At 32.7% G+C, this 9,362-nt stretch overlaps 1 pseudogene; it reads left to right on the top strand.

The window, feature by feature from the left end:
* Positions 1-7,531: 7,531 nt before the first annotated feature.
* LOC117568482 (bax inhibitor 1-like) lies at positions 7,532-9,362 on the top strand (annotated as a pseudogene).

Raw genomic sequence — 9,362 nt, 5'->3', positions numbered from 1 at the left:
TTTATAGTTTTTTGAATTATGAGTAAGATCAATGCAGTTGAGTTTGCCAAATGCCTTGTCGATGGTATTAGCGATTGAATTAAAATGTGGGTTCATTATTCATGAAGTAAACAGTAAAGTTGCAGATGACAGATACTTATACATATTAGTTAATATTTATTTTGGTATCAATATCTAATTGAAATACGTATAAGATCATTACAGATGCAAGTAAATGCAAGAGATTTATAAATTTTTTGACTTCACAAAGTTTCATAAAATAATATTAATATTAAATTTATTGCCCATTGTATTATATTATGTAAAGAAATATTATCAATAAAAATGCTTATAATAAAAGCTATAATTGTGCAGAAAACAATTAGTTTTCATTTATTTTAGACATCATGTGTATTTAATGCTCGCTTTATTTATAAACTTCAAACGAAATCGAATTTATTTATTGTTGTTTGAATGAATAACAATTTCTGTTCTTAAGAAGCCAAAAGCAAATAGTATAATTTTTTCATTGGTTTAAAAATATTCCTTATTAGTTCTTTAGAAAGTATTTCGCTTTGATTATAAACTTAAAATTAAATCGAATTTATGCATTATATTTATAAATAACAATTGTTGTTCTGAAGAAGCCAAAAACAATTATTAAAATACTTTCTTTTAGACAGAAATAATATCAATTATTAATATGCAGAAAACAATACTTTCTTTTGTCCAACAATTTTTTGAATTGCTCTAAAGTTAGACATACGTTTATACAACAACCAAGGCTAATATTATAAACCATCTTCAGCTTAAGAAGCTTCTTAATTAGTCCAATAGAAAGTATCTAAAAATAGATAATTATATAGTAATTGTTCTGCATGCAAAGAAAGTGGTTTAAAAGAATTGTTTTTTATATCAAAAGTATTTATAAAATACCTTCACTTAATATCAAAACAAATCTATTTTTAAATTCTGTTGACAGCAAACAAACAAAATTTGTATAAATTTGTATATTCAACACAATGATTTAAGTATATGATAAGGTAGAATTTAGAAGGCCATTTTAATTGGTAATAAATTTACATTTTTAATGGTTGGCATAGAAAACAAATATCTTTATTTTTTGTAGAGCATTAAGACAACCTGCCATCAATGTCATCTAAGCTTAATAGAAGCTCGTTTAGATATCTCTGAAATCTAGCGAATTGACACTATTTTGTGATGGGAGTGAATTGTGACAATTAAACAGAGAGCACGCCGGATATGTGATAATAACTAACATCATCAATGTTAGTGGCTCAAGGCGATGCAAACAAAAACCTAATCAGAAGCTGGGAGATTTTTAGCTAACTTTTTCGCAGAGAGTTTTTTTGATGAAAGACAATCTCGTAAATGAATTGGAAACTGGCAATCAAAATGCAAAAGTTTACCAAGTTGTTTTTCCCATGCAATCATCATCATCGTTTGATGGGGCGTATACGGAATGTCGTTGCCGGCTGCCGGCTGCTGCTGTTGCTGCTGCTATAGATTAGAGTATTTCGTATGCGCGAGGTTTAGTTAGAGTGTCGGTTTTTTTTATGACTTTATTTGGCACAATTGAAGAATTTCAATTGCTGTCATGGGGCTTTCAATTCCCAATATCCTCTCTCTAGCTTGCTTAATCGATGCCATCGAATGGCAATCAAATTTTATGGTTTCCGATGCAAGTGAAAACCTGATTGGAGACGTGTTTTCATTTCGCATTTGTCTCCGCGATTTAGGCTCAGAACTGTTCCGCACTTAGTCCAGTTTACAGTTGGCAGAGAGAGATTCATTAGAGGGTCTCCATCCATCTCCATCTCCATCCCCATCACCTGTCAGACACGCATTAATTGATTTGTTTCGTAACCGAAATTAGGTAATGCCCATAAAGCATTTAAGCGTTTAAATCTTCTCGAGGCCCAGCAACAACTTCCGACCACCGAGCACCGAGTACCGAACACCGAACAAATCATTGCCAGGGGCACTTTCAATGTAATTTTCTACAATTTAACAGAGAGCCACACGTGAAAGTTCATAAACGAAAGCAAAAATGTAAAGACACAAAGCACAACACATGTGTGTTGTGCCATCTCTTTCTAGTTGTGTATACATATGTATCTTTCTTTCATTGTCATTAAACAAAATGAAGCAGAACCAGCGTCAGGCTATGAAAGGCTTTTTTATTATACATAGTTGTAGTGTTGTTGTTTAACAGCAGTTGAAGGCAGGGCAAGCTCAGCAGGAACGCGCACGCTTCGAGAGGGGGAAAGAGGGGAGGGAAGGGAACTAAGCTTAGACCCACTCACGGTGAATGTACGACGTTGGCAACGATGATCATTAAATGCCAAAAAATGCCAACAGTTAGAGAGTCAGACTCTGAGTCGGAGTCAGAGACAGAGCCAAATTATGGCAAAGGCAAAACTAAAACTGTAATGTTTCGAATGTTTCGTTGTGCTGTGTATTTGGTTTCACTATCATTCGTGTGCCAGTGTGTGTGTAAGCGAGTGTGTGTGTGTGCATTAAAAGTGAAAACATGTAAAAAGTCATTCATAGAAATGCTAAGACTCTTCGCACAGCAGCTACAAATGTGGCATACAAATTGCGTATACGTAATTTTTAATTAATCGCTTAAACGATTTTGCTTATTGTTAACCATTTGCATAAGTTTAAGCCGAGCTTATGCTAATTTAGCACCATTTTAGAAGGATTATACTTTGTCTTCAATTTTCTTCTTCTCTTCTTCTTCTTCTTCGTTGCTCCAATGAGTAAAAGTTATGCCAAGAAAGTTATGCAGATTTGTCATCAACAACAACAGAAAAGTCAACAACACATGTGTTACCTAACGGTTAACGGTAGCAGCTCTCAGTTATGATCTTGTTTAAACAACTCAACTTTAGCTAACGATGAGCTAAGCAGACAGCCATTTAGCATTTACCTAATTGAAGTCACTAAGCAGCCAGACTGTCAACTACAATTAAAGTCTAGACATTGCGTGTCTTTTTTTTTCCTGCCAGTTCATTTGCCCTTCGCATTAGTCAGCGTAATGCAATTGATTCTTAATAATTAATCACCTGTCCCATAGTTGAGGTGTAATTTCTGCTAACTTCTACTTACGTTTTCTGTTGACATTATTTAATATGAGATAGTTAGTTCATAATAACTTATATAGAACAAAAATAATCTACAAAAATGTAAATAAATAAGTTTGAGAGCTGTTTTAGTATATTTACTTAAGAAATAAGCGCTATAAATGTCGAATCTATGCTTCAAATATAATTTTATAAAATATATTTGATACATATTATTTAATCTTGATTATTTTCTCTCTGTATATTTAAAAAATTCATACTACACTAAATTATAATACAGTAATCCAGTAGAGATTATATTGAGATAGAGGTATTCAAGAAAAAATATAAATTATTATTAATTAAAAATAACAAAATGTATATTCGACTAATTTTAATTTTATTATATGGACTTTTTCATATTTCTTTAATAAAATTTAAAAAATTTCCTTTTTCACTTTGTAGAACTTGTTTATTTTCTGATAATCTTATTTAATAAGATTATATTTAGTGATGTTAATGCTAAACTTCGGTCAAAACAAATTTAAAAAACTAAAAGATTATAATATAAATTTAAATACTTTGGTGTTTATATAAAAATGTTAAGTAAAATGTAAATTTCAGTGGAAAACAAGATTAGAAAAGCTTGAATTATTTGTATTTATTTTAAAATCTTAACTTTAAAATAGAATTGAAAAGAAATCTATTGTTTTAAAAAGAACTTAAATAATTAAAATACTATTTTAAATGTTACTACATTAAAGTACTAGGGTTCTAGGATGACAGTATATTTTAATTTTTAACATAACAAATTTTTTAAAGATGGAAATTACTTAATTTGAAATATCTAAATTTATAATATGCAATTTAAATTATTTTAAGATTTAATAACTATAATTGGTATTATATTTTTATACAATACAAATAGTTATTAAACTTAATTTAATATATTTTTAATAATATACATTAGAAGTTATACAAAATTTCTATTAAAGAAATTACTATGTTTGGTATTTTATATCTATAACATACAATTTAGCACAAGTAATTATTAAATTTAATTTATATTTTAAAGCTTTTGACCAACATTTTGTAAGCATTAAATCAACTGAGACTCAAAGTGCTCAACGAAATTTCATTAAGCTGATTTGGAGCTGTGAGTCGAAGTCGAAGTCTCACTGCCTACACCTTCGGGTGTCATCTCTCCATACTCGAACCTTCTCCGGCATCAAGCACCATTTATCATTATCATTTCAGCTGACACTTTCGGTTGTTTGCTGCTGCCGTTGCTGCTGCTGCTGCTGTGCAAAAAATAACAGAAAACTAAAAGGAGAGAGAAGAGTAGAAAGAAAAAAAAACTGTCATTAGACAACAAATATCTGTCAATTTAAACGGCTCTTTCAGTGTGTGTAGTTTGTAACTATGCATCATTCAAGAGTCCAACAAGTGAAAGTGCCTAAAACATTCAATTTCGAGTAATTTTGCTATCAATTAACAAAGCACACACACACACACATAGACATACACACACGTAGTAGTAACACAGATACAAACATATAAAAATTGAATGAATGAAGTCGGCGAGGCGAACAAATTTAGAAGATTAATTGCCGAGCGAACAGCATTCACAGCGCAGAGTGATCATTAGCACATCATTACGAGTTCGAGGTACTGTCCCCAGTAGGCGACAGACGCAGAGAGGGAGCAGAGAGGAATGGGACACCTAGCAGGCAGTCAGGCAGTCAATATCCAAGCAAAGCTCCCAATGCCAGTTACAATCCCACAACACACACAAAAAGTGTCCAGAGCTCGCCCCGAGGCCAAGTCAGAGCAAAAGAGCCAGAGATGGAGACAGAGCCGGAAAAGTAACCGAAAAGGCCAAATGTAATCATTACTTTTAATATATCATTGTGTGCAACGAGTACAGGGTATTTTTTTGTATAAGTTTAATCTATATAAAGACTGACGAATTTACTAAAAATAATTTCCACAAATACTTAACTACAAAAAAATCTTGACAATGCTCATGAAATAAATTGCTCTTAATACAATAAATTTCCGCATATTTATTGGAATAGTTAAATAAATACTATAATTTATGGGTTTCTTTATAAAAGTGTTTTTTTTTTTATCATTTTACATTGATCTAAAGTATGTGTTATATGCAGTGTATGGTATACATTTTTTTATTTCCATAATAAAGTGCTCCAATATACATTTAAATTGTCAGGAATATATGATGATGATGATGATGATATATTGAATGATGTTCTTAAAATTTATTCCAATATTGCAAACAAAAAATTACATTTAATATGTCTTGTATTCCTAATAATAACAATAGTAATAATTTAAGGTTTTTTTATAAAAAGATTATGGTCAATAAAATACGTTATAATTTATTCGTTTTTCTGTAATATTAATAAATTTAAATACGAAAAGGTGAAAATGATCTGTGCTCTTATTTTATTATATAAATATTTTAATTTTCCCAAATATATTTTATTCTAAAGTAATGAAATATGAAACAAAATCTAAATTATCAAATATATTATAAAATACATCTTTTTAAAATTACTGAAATTTGAAAGTACTTAACCACATTTTAATTATTCTATATTCTTTTCCAATTTGAATATGAATTAAAGATTTTTTTCTGTTTTGATATTTACAGAAGAATAAGATAATGTAAAAATAACTTTAAAATATTGCAAACTTGTTGAAATTTTTTAAACCATATTTAATAATAAATAAGTGAACCAACTTTATAATTACAAATAAAAAATTATTAACAAGTATTTCAGATAATTTTAAGGAAGCTCATTATATTATTAGTAAATTAATTCATTTAATACATTGACTTTAAAATAAGTTATTTACTAAGATTCTTGAAACTTTTGATATACAGGTTAAACTGTGTTACTTACAGGATATTTATATAGTTGAGCCTTTACTTATTCCGCGTGTTCTCAGTTAATATTTCTGAGAAACATTGTTGCAAAAACTGTGTTGAAAGCAAATCTTTGATACCGGCAGACAAGGTACAAAAACAGAAGAAGAAAAAAAACACAACAGAATCGCGTTTTCAGCTGCTCTTACTGGAGCTGAGGTTGAACTGAAGCTGGAGCTTCAAGTTGGAGCTGAAGCTGGAGCTGCTCTTCATTGACCTCGTGCACGATGAGCTTTCAAAAATGAAAAACGAAACCGCGGCGCAACAATGGGGCAAGGTAGAAGCCAGGCTAGGCGCACAAATAAGTCGCAGGCGAGCTTAGGTTTATCTATCTCCCTCTCATTCTCTCAGTCTCTGGGATTTGGATATTCGAAGCTGGAGAGTTGAAGTCGAGTTTTACCGGCAATAGATCTGAATCTCATGCTGCGTAAGCGCCGATGAAAGTGCTGCTGCCTGAGCCCTGGGATGATGATGGCAACTCCGACTGCGACTGCGACTTCGGCTTTCGGCTGTGCCATCATTTCTCCTTGTGTCCATGATAGTCAAATGATGTTGGCATTTACTTTGCCTTTTTGCTAAATGTGTCCGCAATGCGCATAATAAAAACGAAAAGCGTGTAAAACATAAAGCACAACAAAAATCAATTGGAAATTTTACTTTCGACGGCCAAAAAAAAAAAAGACTAAACCCTAAAAAAAAACAATTGAGAGGCGGAAGACGCCACAAGGCGACTGAGACTGAGTCTGAGACTGAGACTGGGACTGAAAACCAAAGCGAACCTGTAATACTCACATTTGTCGACTATTTGCGTGCTGTCATTAAACTATAATTAAATTTCTTTTCTTTTGATTTTCACCCTGCAAGTTAAAAGTCATCCTCGATCTCTAGGCACATCCATTGCCGTGAAGGGTTTACCAAAACTTCACGCCTGTCACGGCGCATGGAATCTTTTTTTTTTTTTTTTTTTTTTTGCTTCTTTTCAGTTTTCTTGTTTTGTTTTTATGTGCAATAACAAACAGCAATAGCAACATCGACAATAACAATAACAATAACAAAATAACAGCAATTTCAGATTTTTTGACAAGAGAGAACCACCTGCTTCTTTTATATTTATATTTTTGTTTCGTTTTTTTCTGATTTTTTTGCGCAAAAAGAAGTTGGCGAAATTTCAACGTCGACTCATCGATTCAATTCGACATCAAACGAAACTTGGTCAGGGAAACTTTAGCAAAATAACTTGCGGAATTTCGACAAAATAATAAACAATTAATCTGCATGGACAATAGAGAAGTATGTGCAAAATACACAATTATTTATTCTTTGAAATCTTTCAATATAATAACTTCTCGCCATTTACTTCAATTTCCCCGTTTGCATTCATTAACGTGTAACACATTTGTTATTTCGAGAGCTCTTTTTGACTTTTAAGTTATACGAAAACTTTAAAGAATATATATTTTTTAACGTAGTAACATAGTAAGTGTCGTAAAATCAATCAGTTAAATAAAGAGCTGATAGTCACATAACGTGTAACACATTTGTTATTTCGAGAGCTCTTTTTCACTTTAAATTTATACGAAAACTTTAAAGAATTTATATTTTTATATATATATATTTTTTTAGTAAACGTCGTAAAATCAATCAGTTCAATTAACAAAGAGCAGATAGTCACAGTTCACATATACAACTCCTCCGTTCGAAGTATTCAAGTGCGCAACAAAAAATATAACCCTATGGCGAATACAGCTAAAAACTCAAACCATCGTTTTGAACGATTCGTCAATAGCTTCGACGACCGATAGTGAGTATGCACACATAATAAGATTGGGTCACAAAGTACACACAGCTGGAAGCAAAGTCATACATACTGATGTCTGGAATTTGCATCAGCTGCGCTCATGATGAAGCGAGCTGACGTGTTGTTATACCCGCTACCCATAGGGTAGGTTCCGACAGGAAATGTATGTAACAGGTAGAATGAGGCATCTCCGACCCTATAAAGTATATATATTCTTGATCAGCGTCAACAGCCGAGACGATCTAGCCATGTCCGTCTGTGTGTCTGTCCGTCTGTCCGTATGAACACCTAGAGACTATAAAAGAGCTATGATTTTTTTTCGACAGCATTTGTTATGTTTGCGCGCAGATCAAGTTTGTTTCAAATTTTTGCCACGCCCACTTCCACCCCCGCAAATCAAAAAAATCGAATAACAAACGTAATTTTAAAGCTAGAGTTATGATTTCTGAAAATTTGTTTGCAATCAGATGAAAAGTTAAAGTTGTTAAGTTATTAAAGGACTAGTTTTGTATGGACAAAATGCCTACTTACTAGGGTATAGGTAGGTATATTGAGCCGTCTATGGTATATTTTGAACGCGGTACTATATCGATACACCACATATACCATTTGGTATATTTTTAGTATTTTTGCAGCATATTTGGTATATTTTGAGAATAATACCGCAAAATATATTGCTTTTATTCAAAATGGGTAGCGGGTATCTTTCTTACTTGTTTTCGTATTGAGCCACATCAACAGTTGGTCGTACTAAATCAATAATCCTCGAACGTAATCGACATGCTATTCTCTTTTACTTCCCCCAGTGAGCCGTACATACGTCAGCACCTGTTCAAAGTCTACATGGTGCTGGCAAGCACAGCTACTGTTGCGGCAGGCGGTGCCCTACTTCAAATTATGAATTTTTGATCTTGGGATGCTGGCGGGAGTTGCATCCTTGGTACTCTTTCTAGGTCTGCTTTGCTATGATGATGATGGCAAGAACTATTACACACGCTTGGGAATGTTGTACGCTTTTGGTTTTTGCTGCGGTCAAGTGCTTGTTGGTCCACCTTTGGGACACATTGTTAGCATTAATCCGGCTATTATTATGACTGCACTCACAGGAACATTCGTGACCTTTGCATCGCTATCATTGGTCGCCCTTTTGACTGAGCAGGGCAGGTTTTTATATCTGGGCGGCATGCTCTGCGTCTTCAATTGCATAGTGTCGCTGAGTCTCTTCAACGAGATATTTAAGTTATACTTTGTTGAGATTACTGAATTGTATGTTAGTGTTTTTGTCATGGCCGCATTTTTTGTATACCACACCCAGAACATTGTGGAGCAATGTCGTTTGGGTAACCGCGACGTGGTTCAACGTGCATTGGATCTCTTCCTCGACGTTCTCTGCGTGTTCAATCGATTGTTATTGTTAATACTAAAGGAGAAGCAAAAAGAAGCCGAAGAAGAAGCCAAGAAGAAGTAAAATGCTGGATGATAAAATAATTTGTTTTTAACTTGTGACAATAATATAAATAAATTATTAAGTTTTAGTACGTAAATA

The sequence above is a fragment of the Drosophila albomicans genome, chromosome 3, assembly GCF_009650485.2.
Source record: "Drosophila albomicans strain 15112-1751.03 chromosome 3, ASM965048v2, whole genome shotgun sequence".
NCBI classification, from domain to species: Eukaryota; Metazoa; Arthropoda; class Insecta; order Diptera; family Drosophilidae; genus Drosophila; species Drosophila albomicans.
This window is presented reverse-complemented; position numbering and strand designations above follow the sequence as displayed.